Below are 16,696 nucleotides of genomic sequence, written 5' to 3' on the forward strand. Positions count from 1 at the left end.
AGCACCGACAACGAAAAGGCAGCACATTTGGAAGCACCGCCTACGAAAAGGCAGCACATTTGGAAGCACCGACAACGAAAAGGCAGCACATTTGGAAGCACCGACTACGAAAAGGCAGCACATTTGGAAGCACCGCCTACGAAAAGGCAGCACATTTGGAAGCACCGACAACGAAAAGGCAGCACATTTGGAAGCACCGACAACGAAAAGGCAGCACATTTGGAAGCACCGACTACGAAAAGGCAGCACATTTGGAAGCACCGACAACGAAAAAGGCAGCACATTTGGAAGCACCGACAACGTAAAGGCAGCACATTTGGAAGCACCATCATCGAAAAGGCAGCACATTTGGAAGCACCGACTACGAAAAGGCAGCACATTTGGAAGCACCGACTACGAAAAGACAGCACATTTGGAAGCACCGACAACGAAAAGGCAGCACATTTGGAAGCACCGACAACGAAAAGGCAGCACATTTGGAAGCACCGACAACGAAAAGGCAGCACATTTGGAAGCACCATCATCGAAAAGGCAGCACATTTGGAAGCTCCATCAACAAAAAAAAAAGGCAACAAGGAAGCACAAGTTACGAGATCTAAGTCTTAGAAATCAGAATACAAGAAATAAAAACATTAAATTCTTATAATTTAAATTGTTTATTTTATTGCTTTACATTATACAAATGCAAGTAAAACAAGCCATTATTGTATGTAGCCAGCATTCCTCAGTTCCTTGAGTATGAAGGATATTTCTTTGATGCACGAATAGTTTCCTGCACAAAGCGAACCATGTAGAAGTCTTAACCGGTCAACCAATATGTTTGGATCTTTCCATGATGTGTAATCAATCTCTTCTACCACCATCTTCCTTGCACCTTTATAAATATTATGATCTCTGGTGTCTTCCGTTTTACCACCAACCTCAGGGTAACTTTCATGTTTGAGACGGTGATCATCACAAGCTTGATCAGATTTATTTAATATATCACGTCGTTTCCACCGTTTCGGTCTCAGGACACCGCCACATTCTTCGATCTTGGCAGCTTTAGGTGCTTCATCATAGTCTATGTCTTTGTCAACAGCCTCAGAGTCACTGTAACAATCACCGTAGAAGGAATCGTCTTCACCCAATTTTCCGTAATATTTCGATGTTGATGATGTTGAAGCGTCTTCATCGTCTTCATGCTTCCTTTTTAGGAGTCCATCATTTTTACAAAGTAGGAAAGATCTACTTGAATTCGGCTGGAATATATTCTCACTTTTCACGTTAAGGATTCTTCCATTGTCTTCATTCTTCCGTAAATCATCAACCTCCTTCAATTTAAGTTCTTTGTCGAGATCGGAAGAGCCAAGAAAATTATTGTGGTAATGCAGATCACTCTTCCTTAGGATGGTAGATTCATCGTTGTCCTCTAGCTTGTACGCAGGCTTGGCGCTACAAGTTCTTCCATGTCTTTTTAGGCTCTCTCTCCGCGTAAACGACTTGCTACATCGTACACAACTTATCATATTGCGCAGTGGATTTTTAACACAGTCATTCTTCTCGTGTTGTCTTTTATTCTTTCTCAAGATAAAATCTTTACTGCAAAACTTACACCTATGTTCTTTCGATACAGCGTCAGATCCCAAATCAGAATTCATATTAGTTACTGAGACTAATACCAGATACCAATTGAGTGTTTTAAATTAGATTCAATACTTAAATAGAAATTTTTTCATATTTCATCAGCGAGAATTAATATATCTCCTGCAAAAGTACTTTATGCATGTAGTTCTGCTTTTCAACAACAGATGTCGCCACATGTTGCTTGCAGGTAAATAATATTTAGTTATTTTATGCGGGATGCGGGATGCTCACTAACGATCGCAAAAGAAGGATGGCTTCGCTAGACTCCAAGGAAAAGGAAGTTCGTCTTGCATGTTGGTGCTCCACAGATGTCTCATGGCATAATATTAATTTGACTGAGTAATGATATGTGTTAATTCCACCTTATAAAAATATTGCAAGTTTTGATTTAGTAGCAGAAATTATCGAATTAAATGTAACTCCAAATAAAATGACATGTCTCATTAGACAAAAAAAATCCATGCAGAGAGCGGTTTCTCAGAATAGTCAGAAACACTTGAAGAAACCACAGGAATGATTGCAAGAACACGAGAAAACCATCAAAATATTGACAAGAATATTCAGGAGCACACGGAGAAAACCACCATAATATTGACAAGAATAATCGGAAGCACACGGAGAAAACCGCCACAAGTTTTCTTTGTTATCATAAAATTACAGAAAAAAATCAAAAATAAAAAAACACAACAAATTCAAAAACTGATTATGCTAGCTTGAGAACTTCTCATTGTTGAGCAAAGATAGAGTTCTAGTCCAAGCCAGAATCAGTTTTTTGAATTTGTTGTGTTTTTTTATTTTTGATTTTTTTCTGTAATTTTATGATAACAAAGAAAACTTGTGGCGGTTTTCTCCGTGTGCTTCCGATTATTCTTGTCAATATTATGGTGGTTTTCTCCGTGTGCTCCTGAATATTCTTGTCAATATTTTGATGGCTTTCTCGTGTTCTTGCAATCATTCCTGTGGTTTCTTCAAGTGTTTCTGACTATTCTGAGAAACCGCTCTCTGCATGGATTTTTTTTTGTCTAATGAGACATGTCATTTTATTTGGAGTTACATTTAATTCGATAATTTCTGCTACTAAATCAAAACTTGCAATATTTTTATAAGGTGGAATTAACACATATCATTACTCAGTCAAATTAATATTATGCCATGAGACATCTGTGGAGCACCAACATGCAAGACGAACTTCCTTTTCCTTGGAGTCTAGCGAAGCCATCCTTCTTTTGCGATCGTTAGTGAGCATCCCGCATCCCGCATAAAATAACTAAATATTATTTACCTGCAAGCAACATGTGGCGACATCTGTTGTTGAAAAGCAGAACTACATGCATAAAGTACTTTTGCAGGAGATATATTAATTCTCGCTGATGAAATATGAAAAAATTTCTATTTAAGTATTGAATCTAATTTAAAACACTCAATTGGTATCTGGTATTAGTCTCAGTAACTAATATGAATTCTGATTTGGGATCTGACGCTGTATCGAAAGAACATAGGTGTAAGTTTTGCAGTAAAGATTTTATCTTGAGAAAGAATAAAAGACAACACGAGAAGAATGACTGTGTTAAAAATCCACTGCGCAATATGATAAGTTGTGTACGATGTAGCAAGTCGTTTACGCGGAGAGAGAGCCTAAAAAGACATGGAAGAACTTGTAGCGCCAAGCCTGCGTACAAGCTAGAGGACAACGATGAATCTACCATCCTAAGGAAGAGTGATCTGCATTACCACAATAATTTTCTTGGCTCTTCCGATCTCGACAAAGAACTTAAATTGAAGGAGGTTGATGATTTACGGAAGAATGAAGACAATGGAAGAATCCTTAACGTGAAAAGTGAGAATATATTCCAGCCGAATTCAAGTAGATCTTTCCTACTTTGTAAAAATGATGGACTCCTAAAAAGGAAGCATGAAGACGATGAAGACGCTTCAACATCATCAACATCGAAATATTACGGAAAATTGGGTGAAGACGATTCCTTCTACGGTGATTGTTACAGTGACTCTGAGGCTGTTGACAAAGACATAGACTATGATGAAGCACCTAAAGCTGCCAAGATCGAAGAATGTGGCGGTGTCCTGAGACCGAAACGGTGGAAACGACGTGATATATTAAATAAATCTGATCAAGCTTGTGATGATCACCGTCTCAAACATGAAAGTTACCCTGAGGTTGGTGGTAAAACGGAAGACACCAGAGATCATAATATTTATAAAGGTGCAAGGAAGATGGTGGTAGAAGAGATTGATTACACATCATGGAAAGATCCAAACATATTGGTTGACCGGTTAAGACTTCTACATGGTTCGCTTTGTGCAGGAAACTATTCGTGCATCAAAGAAATATCCTTCATACTCAAGGAACTGAGGAATGCTGGCTACATACAATAATGGCTTGTTTTACTTGCATTTGTATAATGTAAAGCAATAAAATAAACAATTTAAATTATAAGAATTTAATGTTTTTATTTCTTGTATTCTGATTTCTAAGACTTAGATCTCGTAACTTGTGCTTCCTTGTTGCCTTTTTTTTTTTGTTGATGGAGCTTCCAAATGTGCTGCCTTTTCGATGATGGTGCTTCCAAATGTGCTGCCTTTTCGTTGTCGGTGCTTCCAAATGTGCTGCCTTTTCGTTGTCGGTGCTTCCAAATGTGCTGTCTTTTCGTAGTCGGTGCTTCCAAATGTGCTGCCTTTTCGTAGTCGGTGCTTCCAAATGTGCTGCCTTTTCGATGATGGTGCTTCCAAATGTGCTGCCTTTTCGTTGTCGGTGCTTCCAAATGTGCTGCCTTTTCGTTGTCGGTGCTTCCAAATGTGCTGCCTTTTCGTAGTCGGTGCTTCCAAATGTGCTGCCTTTTCGTTGTCGGTGCTTCCAAATGTGCTGCCTTTTCGTTGTCGGTGCTTCCAAATGTGCTGCCTTTTCGTAGGCGGTGCTTCCAAATGTGCTGCCTTTTCGTAGTCGGTGCTTCCAAATGTGCTGCCTTTGCGTTGTCGGTGCTTCCAAATGTGCTGCCTTTTCGTTGTCGGTGCTGCCAAATGTGCTGTCTTTTCGTTGTCGGTGCTGCCAAATGTGCTGCCTTTTCGTTGTCGGTGCTTCCAAATGTGCTGCCTTTTCGTAGTCGGTGCTTCCAAATGTGCTGCCTTTTCGTTGTCGGTGCTTCCAAATGTGCTGCCTTTTCGTTGTCGGTGCTTCCAAATGTGCTGCCTTTTCGTAGGCGGTGCTTCCAAATGTGCTGCCTTTTCGTTGTCGGTGCTTCCAAATGTGCTGCCTTTTCGTTGTCGGTGCTTCCAAATGTGCTGCCTTTTCGTAGGCGGTGCTTCCAAATGTGCTGCCTTTTCGTAGTCGGTGCTTCCAAATGTGCTGCCTTTGCGTTGTCGGTGCTTCCAAATGTGCTGCCTTTTCGTTGTCGGTGCTGCCAAATGTGCTGTCTTTTCGTTGTCGGTGCTGCCAAATGTGCTGCCTTTTCGTTGTCGGTGCTTCCAAATGTGCTGCCTTTTCGTAGTCGGTGCTTCCAAATGTGCTGCCTTTTCGTTGTCGGTGCTTCCAAATGTGCTGCCTTTTCGTTGTCGGTGCTTCCAAATGTGCTGCCTTTTCGTAGGCGGTGCTTCCAAATGTGCTGCCTTTTCGTAGCCGGTGCTTCCAAATGTGCTGCCTTTGCGTTGTCGGTGCTTCCAAATGTGCTGCCTTTTCGTTTTCGGTGCTGCCAAATGTGCTGCCTTTTCGTTGTCGGTGCTGCCAAATGTGCTGCCTTTAAGTAGTCGGTGCTTCCAAATGTGCTGCCTTTTCGTAGTCGGTGCTTCCAATTTTTTTTTCCTTTTTTGAAGGTGCTTCCAAGTGTGCTTCCTTTTTTTGATGGTGCTTCCAATTTTTTTTTCCTTTTTTGAAGGTGCTTCCAAGTGTGCTTCCTTTTTTTTTGATGGTGCTTCTATTTTTTTAATGTTGTTTTGACTCTAGTATTTTAGTAAAATGTTCTTGGTTTGACTAGCGTATTATTCCATACGGTGCATGTATATAAGCGAGTCTTAGACAGCAGGACGCTCAGTTTTGTTACTGACGTCGACGGTGTACGGATCACCTAGTTTGTTTCTTCTGGTGCATAAGACGTGTAATTGCTTGTTCTTGAGACTTCGATGGCATCTTTGCCGACTTTAACGTCGTACTCGATGGAGGATGTACCATCGACTACGGGAACCATGACGTCGGCGCCGACGATGTTGGAGCAGATCCCGTTGGCAACGCCTCTGACAACACTGGAGGAGACTTCGATATGTGCTGTTCCACCATTAGCTGAAGTTTCATCAGCATTTAATACTTCAATTAATGAAGAGCGTACTTCGCATCAGTGCAAATACTGTGGTGTATCATTTACTATCACCTCAAATGCTCGCAGACATGAAAGAAGCGGTTGTTCTTATAATGTTCAAAGAATACAATTTCAGTGCAATAAGTGCAATAAACTAATTTCACGTCTCGATAGCTTACATCGTCATTATAAAAAATGCTCCGAGACGTATAATGAACATGGTTATTGATTTGACTCATGTGTTGTACCGGCTAATGAGACTATATAAGTGATATGAACTTCAGTCCGTCTCTGGCTGCGGTGATGACCGGATCGGATAGACATTTAAAGTCATGTAAAAGGCTTAGTCCGTACAATAAGAAGACTGTTTGAATCGAGGAATCCAAAAGGCTTTAGTAATTTGTCAGTGTTTTTTTTTTGTACTTGTAGTAGTGTATTGAATTTATGTAATAAAATTTTTTTAAAAGAACTTGTGGTGTTTTTATTTTCTCAAACCTACCACTTTTTTAGTATTTTTTTAAATTAAAGTTGTTTTGTATCGGCCAGGGATTGAACCAAGGACCTAAGTCGATCCAATCAATCATTATATGGATTACAAATTTATTTAATGATTTTTGAACTTTTTCCCGAATCTCTAGCATTACAATTACGAATTTCCAATATGGTGGTCTTGTTGTCTGATAGGATGATGGTAGTAGATGATTTAAAGTCTCTTTACGAATGTTGAACATGGTTTATTGAAATTATTATTTTTTACATAAAATTAAACATTATTGCATCGATCGGGTATCGAACCGAGGACAGGAATCGATCGAATCAATATGTAAGTTAATGAGTGATTTATTTAATGAATTTTGGAACTTTTCCCTAATTTCTAGCTAAATAATTACACGATTCCAAGATGGCGGCCAAATTTCAAGATGGTGGGTGTCACAGTACTAAATGATTACTGCACTCTAGCGGATAAGAACTAAACTAACATGGCGTCAGTGCACTCTCGCCGACGAAAACAAGATGGTGGTCTCCAGCAACGAAGACAAGATGGCGGACATGATGTCATACTAGGTGACGATATATATGCTTTGAAAAAAAGTGGTGGGAGTCAGTCTGCCAAAAGTCACCACGGGGGGAAGGATCGGTCGCCATTTTTATTTTTTTGCCCTCACCGGGTTCGAACCGAGGGCTCCGAGCTCCGTGTCGTAAAAGTAATTTTTTTATTAATATTTTATTAAATTTTTATTAAGTGAATTTTTTTATAAATTTTAAAAAAATTTCGTTTAAATCGGATAATAAATAAAAAAGTTAAAGATGGCGGCCGTAACGGAAATTGTAACGGTGACGTCATCATTCAAAATGGCTGTCATGGCATCCTAATTTTCAAGGTCATGACCTCTGCGGCTTAGAGCGGCTAGCTCTTAGGAGTTTTAAGCCGCTTTTAGGAATTTGGGTTCTTTCTAGGACAAAACGACTTTTGAGGATTTTCGAAATCCTGATTTTTAAATTGTGGAATTTTTTGAGAATTTTTGGCGGAATTTTTTTCACAGAAATGTAAATTTTGACGAATTTTGTGGAATTTTGGGCAATTTTTGCCCAATTTTGGCGGATTTTGAGGGTCAAAGGTCAAGGTCAAACTTGTCCCGTTACGCTGTGTCCCGTTACACTCATACAAGATGGCCGCCGTGACGTCACAATCCAATATGGCGGTCGGCTCCTCGCTCCTCGCGCCTGACGCCTGTCCCAGCTTGCCCTATTATATACTACTTACTGTATTGATAGGAATCTATAGAACTGTGCAACTTCATAAGACACTATGTCAAGGTGATTGTTAAAAGATAGTTCAGATATATTATCTTACACGCCCACCCTACCTCCGCCAAAGAGGTATTATTTCCAGAACAACGGTAACATACTTGATTTAGTGTTTGTTGGAGATCCTGCGCAGGCAATGAAAAAACATAAAATGTCTAGCAGTAAGAAATATGGCATGTCCGACTTGATTATCAGCTTCACCCCCTCCCCCCATATTTTTCCCGTTCATGTTTACCAACTCATCCGCTACAGATGACAGCACCGTGGTTTTTACATTTCCGTCTGATTACTTCCGTCGCATTCACGAAATTACTCCCACCAAAAGCCGTATACCGAGAGCTATGGTGTCACACATCAAAAAATACTCGTACTTCTGTTAGGAATAAAAATAATTTGCCTATTACTATCTAAAATAGTTTTTACTGGTGTCTCTTGTCCTAGAAAAAAAATGGGTGCGTGTACTTAGATACGCGCGTGAGAAGATATACTTCTTTGGCATCATTAAAAATTAGTTTTTAATTGTATGCAAAAATAGTGCGTGGAGTCCCTCCGCGCGGAAGAAGAGAAACTTCGTAATGTGGAAATTAAAAAAGGAAGGGGTAGAAATTGATTTTTAGTGAAATCATATTGTATCAAATCAAACTAAAAAAAAATAAAGGAAATAAATTTGTAACGATTCATAGATTGATTTTCAGAGAGAGAGAGAGAGAGAGAAAGAGAAAGAGAGAGACCAATTGAATGTCTATAAAACTAACTTTTTTATGAGAGCAGATTTTCATGAAATAAATCATGAAATCATTCAACGATAAAAGCTGTTTATTTAATCAAGCGGATGGGTTCGCTCCAAGGAGAAAATTGACGCGGCGAGACCTCGTGGACATAGAGAAATGACACACACTCACTATTTATGTGTCTATGAAACATGATTTTTTTTCTGCAATTTAAATTGTAATATACATTTTGAAACATATTGAAAATTGAAACAAATATGGCGACACTACAAACTGTCAGGATCTTTATTTTTTTCTTACTCTCTACTTAGTTCCTTACAATAGCATTTACTCTCGCTCTCTCTCTTTCTATTCCCCCTCTCCAGGAGCGTTAAACGTTTAACGCAACCTTGTTGGAAGTCGCATTAGAAGTATAACTTCAAAAAATTGGTTGTCTGTAAAGTCGGTTTACGGACGCTAGTTTAACGTGACAACGTCATAAGAAAACATTGATGAAATGATTGCATACTTTTATGAATAAAATTGAATCATTTTTATTGAATTATCACTATTTTGTATGGATACAAAGAAGGAGTGAAATGAAATCTACAATTTAATTGATAAATTTACTTTTATTTGCACTCATTAATTCAAATATGGTTATTACTTTCACGAACAGATTATTATAACTATAACTTTTATACATGCTTTCTATTTAACTTCTTCCAATCTGTGTTATTCTGTTAAGGATAGGACGATGATAGGAAAAGTAGGAAACGAATGGGAGTGTTTCAAGTTTAATGTGCCTCGAAAAAGTCAAATCGATGGTTGTTCCAATCAAGTGGAAGAGAGATAGATGCGGCGCAAGCGTACAATGAGCGTAACGGGACTATGTGCGTAACGGGACAATGAGTCATCCTTTTTCGTGCGTGCAGCCGGCGTTCATAGATTTATTAGACGTTGTCAGGTCAAAATGTTGAAAGCTTGACCACCACAATGAAATAGGCAGCTAGGGCTAGGGCTGGCTGCAGCTACAGTCATCGCCGCATTCCTCGGAGCGAACGGTTCAGGTGCGACCGCGGGTCGCTCCCCCACGCGGCGCGCGATGGCGCAACAGGACGGGATGGGGCGAGGCCGCCGCGAGGTTCCGGCGAGCCTCTCTCTCTCTCTCTCTCTCTCTCTATCTCTCTCTCCATCTCTCTCTGGGCGCATCCATGCCCACACAGCCACAGCTGAGAACAACGGTCACTGGCGGCCGCTCGAAGCGACAGACAGAAATAGTCAAGTGAGCAGTCGCACGTATAAAATTCCTTTCCGATGTGTAACATCTTGGCTCTCGGTATACGGCATTTGGTGGGAGTCATCTGGTGAACAATGGAACAGAAGTCAAGGAACGGAAATATGTAGCCACGGTGCTGCCGTCTGTGGCGGATGGCACGTTATCAAAGTTCACAAAGTCAAAGGGGAACTTTATAGTATTAACTGTTTATTGGATTTTTACAAGATGGCCAGAATTTTAATAAAAATTCCTTGCCGAAAATCAGGCCCAAACCTGGATTTAGTATTTTTTTCAAGTCTTTTTCGCTTTTATCGGAGCAGTCTAATTATACAGTTTAACATTTCGGACTGATAATTAAATGAGTCACTAATCGACGTAGCTGCTCCGGTATAGCAAATTTTAGTGGCGGGTAGTACGTGTGATTCGTATCCAGAAATTAAGTTGAAAACATAATTTTTATGTATATTTATCACGCTCTGCATTATTTGAATGAATTCAATGTTAAATTTCGTGTCTGAGTTTCGTATTATAAGTATATTTGCAGCATGAGAACACATTTATTTGCTCGTAACCAAGGTTAGATGATACACATCTCTGGTGAGTAGTGAAGGACTCGATCTATTTTTTTTACATCCAAAAAAAATACGTTACTAATTATTAGGCTCCGTCTCGAACACAATGTTGATTGTTTAGTTTGCCATTCACTATTCGTGTGCATTTATGAAGATTTATTTTTTCGTTTGTTGATTGGGTGCACACATTTTGTAAATAGATACTAACTAAGCGTTATTTGCAAGCTGAACACAGGGAGAAGGTTTGAAAATTTGCCCCCTCCCCTTTTTTTTGCCGGTAATAGAACACGGATCCCTTGGCCCACCAGCCAGACACGTCAGCCACTAGACCAAGTAGACGGACTTCCTACTTTAATAATAAAATCAATTTTAGTAGACTGCGTACTTGATGAAATATATCACACTATATATTTTAGGCTGCTTGTTTTAAAGTTTCGGGGTTGATAGAGGAGGTTCTGTTAAAAACACTAATTTATTTTGGAGGGATTGAAGTTATCTTGATTACTGATTTGAAACTCTGTGTACATGTGGTATGTCGAAGCATTTACAGCATTATGCTACAATTATGAGAAATAGCTACGTTTATACAATACAAAAAGCATTACCTATTGTAAAAAAAAAATTTCGCAACAAGCTAGGCCTACACCACGTGTGATAGTATCTTCCGTAGAAGCCACGGAGGCTTGGCTAGCGGAGACTGTATGAAACCTTCCAGCGCGTGATGCAGGCCTTGCAGCGAACTGAGCGACACGAAGCGCAGGCAGGACACGCCCAGCTGGCATCCGCCCAGCCGAGCCGTCCAGCACGCCTCGCGTGCCGATAGCCTACTGCAGCGTACACCGCTGCTCGGTTTCAACCGACAGGAGCAAGGAGCATACAAGTGAACAGGGACTTAACTTCCCGGTTATACATAATGCCCTTTTTTTCTTCTTCTTCCCGTCTCTGAAATCGGTCACTATCGATTCTAACATTACCAACCACACAGCATAAAACTAGGGAAATTTAGTTTTGTCCCGCACGATATCAGGATCTAGGATATTTTACCGATCTCTTCGGGTTCAGGATCTAGGTATCTTTAATACATTTTTGATACGTTTTAATAAAATATCATCGAAATTGTATTTTAGTGTCTTGATATTCATGAAATAAAAATTAAGGATTTTCATAAGATTTTATTGGAGACGGAAGGTGGTGTTCGTTAATGTTCTAAAATAATATTACGTTAACCAAGTTGTTTCACAATGCATAACCATCTTTGGCTCGTAAAATCACGATAATAATTTACATGAATACCCATCTAATGCAACACACAGATAGGATTTCTTGAAAGTGTAGCCTTTAAATACCGCAAATTTGCACAAAGGAATGTACCATTAACTAGTGCCTTTCAAGAATGAACTGATACATTCAATCACACATGGGCACAAAAAAATTAACATAACTGTTGGTATTTAAACATAAACGGTAACTTAGGTCTCCCGATTCCTTTACATCTAGGCGCTTCACATTATTTAATAGTCATACGTCCTATTTATTAATTTGAATACATCAATAATGTGTAATACACAATGATCTTCTGACGAGAGCGATTTACACATTCAAGGACTCCAACCTGACGGTGTATTATTTGTTGATTCACATCTTTATTAACAAAAAATGTTGGTTCCTCAACATAAAAATATTGTACGAGACAAAGTAATTATATTAATACAGTAAAATTACAGTAATTTCACAAGTCACATTATTAAAAAATACTTATACTTTATCTTTGAATGCGAATGACATTCAGATGTTGGTACCGACGAGTCTTTAGTATACCTACAAGAAGCGCATCGCGACCCGCTCTTACACATAAAATAGTAATATAATTATTAATTAAATACTATTATTATTAATAATTAGTACAAATTATAATAATATATAAAACATCAACATAAACACGTAAATATAAATACAAAATACAGCAACACTAAAGAAAATTTATAACGCACCCGTAAAGTTGTTGACAAGCTGATGGTCAGCAGTCATCACAATAAAACGGGCCACATCAAAAAGCTAAGCACTTCTTACCAGAGGATATTGCCTTGCGCGCAAATCAGGGCGAAATTATTTATAGGTGGATAGTATAGAGTAAAATTCAACACAGTCCCCTTTCAGCAGTCTTAGCTATATAGCTTCCTTAGCGGTATGAATTTCGTTGGTTTCAACTGTACTGTCTAAGCTACAAACAATGTTATTACCAAAGGCATGCAAAAAATCCGTAAACATGTAAGGTATCTCGAGAACTATGTTTCGGGTTAGCCTAAAGAAAGAGTTCGTTTCATAGACACAACGGCAGAGCAATATTGTGCATTTTACACAACATTATTAGAAAACTATTTGCCAAAAAAAAATTTCCGCAACCCTCAAGTTACGTTTTTGGGCATTTACAACACATACCACAATCAAATTTACCAAATTACTTCTGTAACTTCCATGTTTATCATAAATTAGGAAATTAACGTACTTAATCACTAATACAAAACAATAATTTTTGTATTTGGTGAATTTGATTGTGGTATTTGTTGTAAATGCCCAAAAACGTAACTTGGGGGTTGCGAAAATTTGTTTGGCAAATAGTTTTCAAATAATGTTGTGTAACATGCACAATAATTACTGCCTTGCCGTTGTGCCTATGAAACGAACTCTTTCTTCAGGCTTGCCCGAAACATAGTTCTCGAGACACCTTACAATAATTTTATAATTTCAAAGCACATTCATGAAAATTTATACTGTCCATTTGTATAAAGTATCAATAAATATTTTAGCAACTAAATAAAAAATAATTATTTTCAAACGGACAAAAAATCTTTCAATAAAATATTACCAAAACGAACTACAGTTTTTTTTGTTGTAAAATGCTTATTTCGCTCTCTCACGCGATTCTCACCCTAAGCCAGGATGCGTCCCCACGTACCAGCTAGTCTAAAAATGAACGTAGTACGTGCCTAAAACGATGCAAGCAGTAGAGGATAATGCGTATGTATATGAATAGTTCCACCGTGCCTTGTCGCAATGTTTGAAAACAATGCGACAACCTTCGGAAACCTGTTATTAAACGAGTTCAAGTTCGAAGCGGGGAAAAAAAAAAGAAGTAAACAGTTGCATGTTGGCAGCCGTGTCTCGTGGACTGGATACTCGATATTGACCAAACGGAAGCAGGTCAGATTATTGTTACATACGTGCCTGTGGAAATCGTGTCTGGAGTTATTGTGCTATTGTGCTATTGTCTGGAGATAAATGAAGCAAACGAGAGAAAAAAAAAATGTTTCCCCCCTTTCATTTCTAAAAAAAACCAGACGAATACAAATCAAGTTTCTTGGGAGCAGAATTGGAGTGTCTGTACTACTTCAGCAACTGTACGGGTCTAATTGTTCTCGCGGCTGAACACAGGTAAAAGGTCGAAAGCCGATTTCGCCATGGAAGAATTAAACGTTACGTAACCAAGCCTCGCTAAATGGTAACGGAAAGTAACGAGTAAGTGAGGCGGGACAGGAGGGAGCGGTCATGATTACGTACTAGTATCGTAGGCGCAAAAACTTGTTCCGACTCCCAAGGTCTCTTCATTTCCCGCTTTCGTTCATTGCGCACTGCACCGCACAGCTGAGTCAACGATTTCGTTAGGGGAAATTCAGTTATTTAACAGAACTGAATGAACAGTCAATGTTAAGGTTAATTTACTGGGGATCAGTTCTCAGAGCATTTGAAACAGACACGAAGTTAAAGAGTCACATGTAAAGGCATAAGGCAATCGCCCTTCCAAAAATATCACCAAGAGCGATGGCGACGAAGTGTAAAACATTTACATTGTTGATAAAAACAATGAGTTTACCACCGAGAAAATGATTTCGTCAGTACAAACCAATTTATGTCTGTATATGGCGGAATAACTATTTTTTGTAACAAAAAAAAGTTGAAATGATTCTTACAATGGGGCATAGGGAAAACAACTAAAACACGTTCGTATACGAGGTTTTTCTATGACAATTAGTGTAAACCAGCAATAACGTATGTTCATGAAATTTTATAAAATAAAATCCGATGTGTAAAAAAAAATAGTTTTATGCATATTACAATCTACCGTTGAGTGCGAGCAAACGAAACTATATTGTTGGGGTAGCAAAATCTTCCCCGCTAAGAAATATTTGAATCAACTCTCAGTATTTATTTCGTTGTTCCCGAACGTATATTTACTGTGGTGGAAATATGAATTGTGGGGACGGGGCCTGAGCAAAGAACATGTATTTTTCGCGAAAAAATTGAACCTCATTAGAATGCAATAAGGTATGTCAGCACCAGAGATTTCTTCCTAGTAATTGGCGGTAGTTCGCAAGAGAAGCCAATTCAGGACGTGCTTGCTTTCGCACAGACTTGCTGTGTGATTTGTGTGCCGACAGTAGACTTGTAACTGAAAGAAATTCAACCAATTACGAAACACAGACGGGGTTACAGTGTTTTTTTTTTTAAACAACTGGTCTCGCTATACACTACACAGAAAAGATTATTCTGTATTTTTACAAAAGAATTCCTCTGGAAAACAGTTCACATGGCTATGTTTATTTTTGCATATATGAAATACTTTTTTCGGAGTAAAATTGAGTATTTATAGCGAAAATTGGAGCTTTTTTTCTATATTAATTGGTATTTGTTAAAACTATGGAAAATATAAATGAAGATGAATATTTAATAATTGGACTTCATTTGATACTGGAAAACTATTCAGGGAACGGTTTACATATAACTAACTACTAGAGGTACTGGGACAACACAAAGCATGGATCCCTGGGCAAGAGTCTGAACCCAGCATTGCCGCGAACACTATTTTGTAGTGACACAGTTGTTTTCAATTAAAAGTACAAATATGCAAACATGCGTAATTTTACTTGAATATTCCTGTTGCGCTCACAAAAAAAAAAAAAAAAATTACAGTGCAGTCGTTCGTCCTAAATTTTTGGGCGAATGTTTTGAGGACAAACGATGTGTACTTTTGGCAGTAGTGAAAGTGAAGCCCGCTCCAAATGTCCGGCTAGGCTGTGGCGCGGTGTTTTTTTTCCCTAACCTAACTAATTACTAAGTGTGTTTGGGAGGGGTCTGGGTAGGGAAGACTCTAAGTGCGTCTCAGGCCGAAGCCTATACTCTCTAGGCATGCAGGTTATGAACCATGCAGGAGAGGATGCATGCATCATGTGCTAGGAGGGGATTGGCCAGCCATGGCAAAGTTTTAGCCATGACTAACTCCCCTCACTGACTATTCTAAGTTAAAACTAGATAAGTTGGGCCCAGGTAAAACCTGCATAGACACAGGGAAAACCCTGGGCACTGACATGCGGGATGCAAAATTTCATGCATTAATTACAAGCAGGTTGGTTACAGGAACAGAAGGATGGTTCTGGAAGAAGAGTTGGACAGAGTAGAAAGGCTACTGTGCAAATGGGCGGGAGCTTGGACATTTTGTCCGCATTTGGTTTTGGTGGCACTGGTTTGACGAGAGATGGGTCTCTTGTGGAGGACGACAATGAAGTGGAGGGGGGGGGGGGAAGAGGGTCGCCACCATCCGGCAACGGTAACTGTACCTGACCACCTGCCCACCTGCCGCGAGAGCTGGGCCGCCGAGCCGCCGGAATGCTGCACCGCCCCGGGCCGCCGCGGTCCAGTTCCGAGGAGAGCCGTGAACACACCTCCGCAGCCTCCCTCCCTCCCTCACCCGCCGCCCACAAGCCGACAGGCGGGGCGGAGAGAGAGCGAGATGTGAGCTGGCGTTTCCAGGTTACACTTGATTCACGGCCGAGCCTTGCCGTGATCAACACCCGCCGCGCCCCCGGGCACGCCTGCGGTCGTCGGACAACCCTCCCATTTCGCGGCATGTCCATGCGTCTTCTTCCTCGTCGCGTGACTGGCCCGTCCACAGTTGGACACGCCATACAGTCCGTCTCACGCTCGGATTGCAGTACAGAGCAACTGGCGCCCGCTGTTGCCAGGTTGATACTATCCCGCTTATCAGCATTACAATTATTATAAATGGTTTTAGAAGTAGTGTCTTTTGATAGTATTATTACAGCTGTATTCATTATGAAGGGAATAAATTTATAAATTCTTATCACTCATTATTATTTCACAAGAGAAACTATTTGTACCAGTCGGCCACTATTAATAACAAGGAGTTCCATTAACTATATTCTACGGTCAGAGGTCAAAAAACGGTTGAAAATAATATGGCATCTTTTAGTTACGTTTGATAAAAAGTAAGAGCTGCATTTCATCCGATATTTAGTAAGTAAAATTACAGTTAGTTTACCAGTAACATTATTAAAACATATTTCTAGATTAGCTTAGAATGTGAATGACATTATGATGATG

General features: G+C 39.5%; 1 protein-coding gene across 5 annotated transcripts in view; it reads right to left on the minus strand.

Annotated features, from left to right (window-relative positions):
• Window positions 1-16,696, minus strand: part of LOC134533900 (ATP-binding cassette sub-family G member 8) — a 102,518-nt gene that overhangs the window by 48,618 nt on the left and 37,204 nt on the right. The window lies entirely within an intron of this gene.

Source organism: Bacillus rossius, chromosome 7, assembly GCF_032445375.1.
Source record: "Bacillus rossius redtenbacheri isolate Brsri chromosome 7, Brsri_v3, whole genome shotgun sequence".
Taxonomy (NCBI): Eukaryota; Metazoa; Arthropoda; class Insecta; order Phasmatodea; family Bacillidae; genus Bacillus; species Bacillus rossius.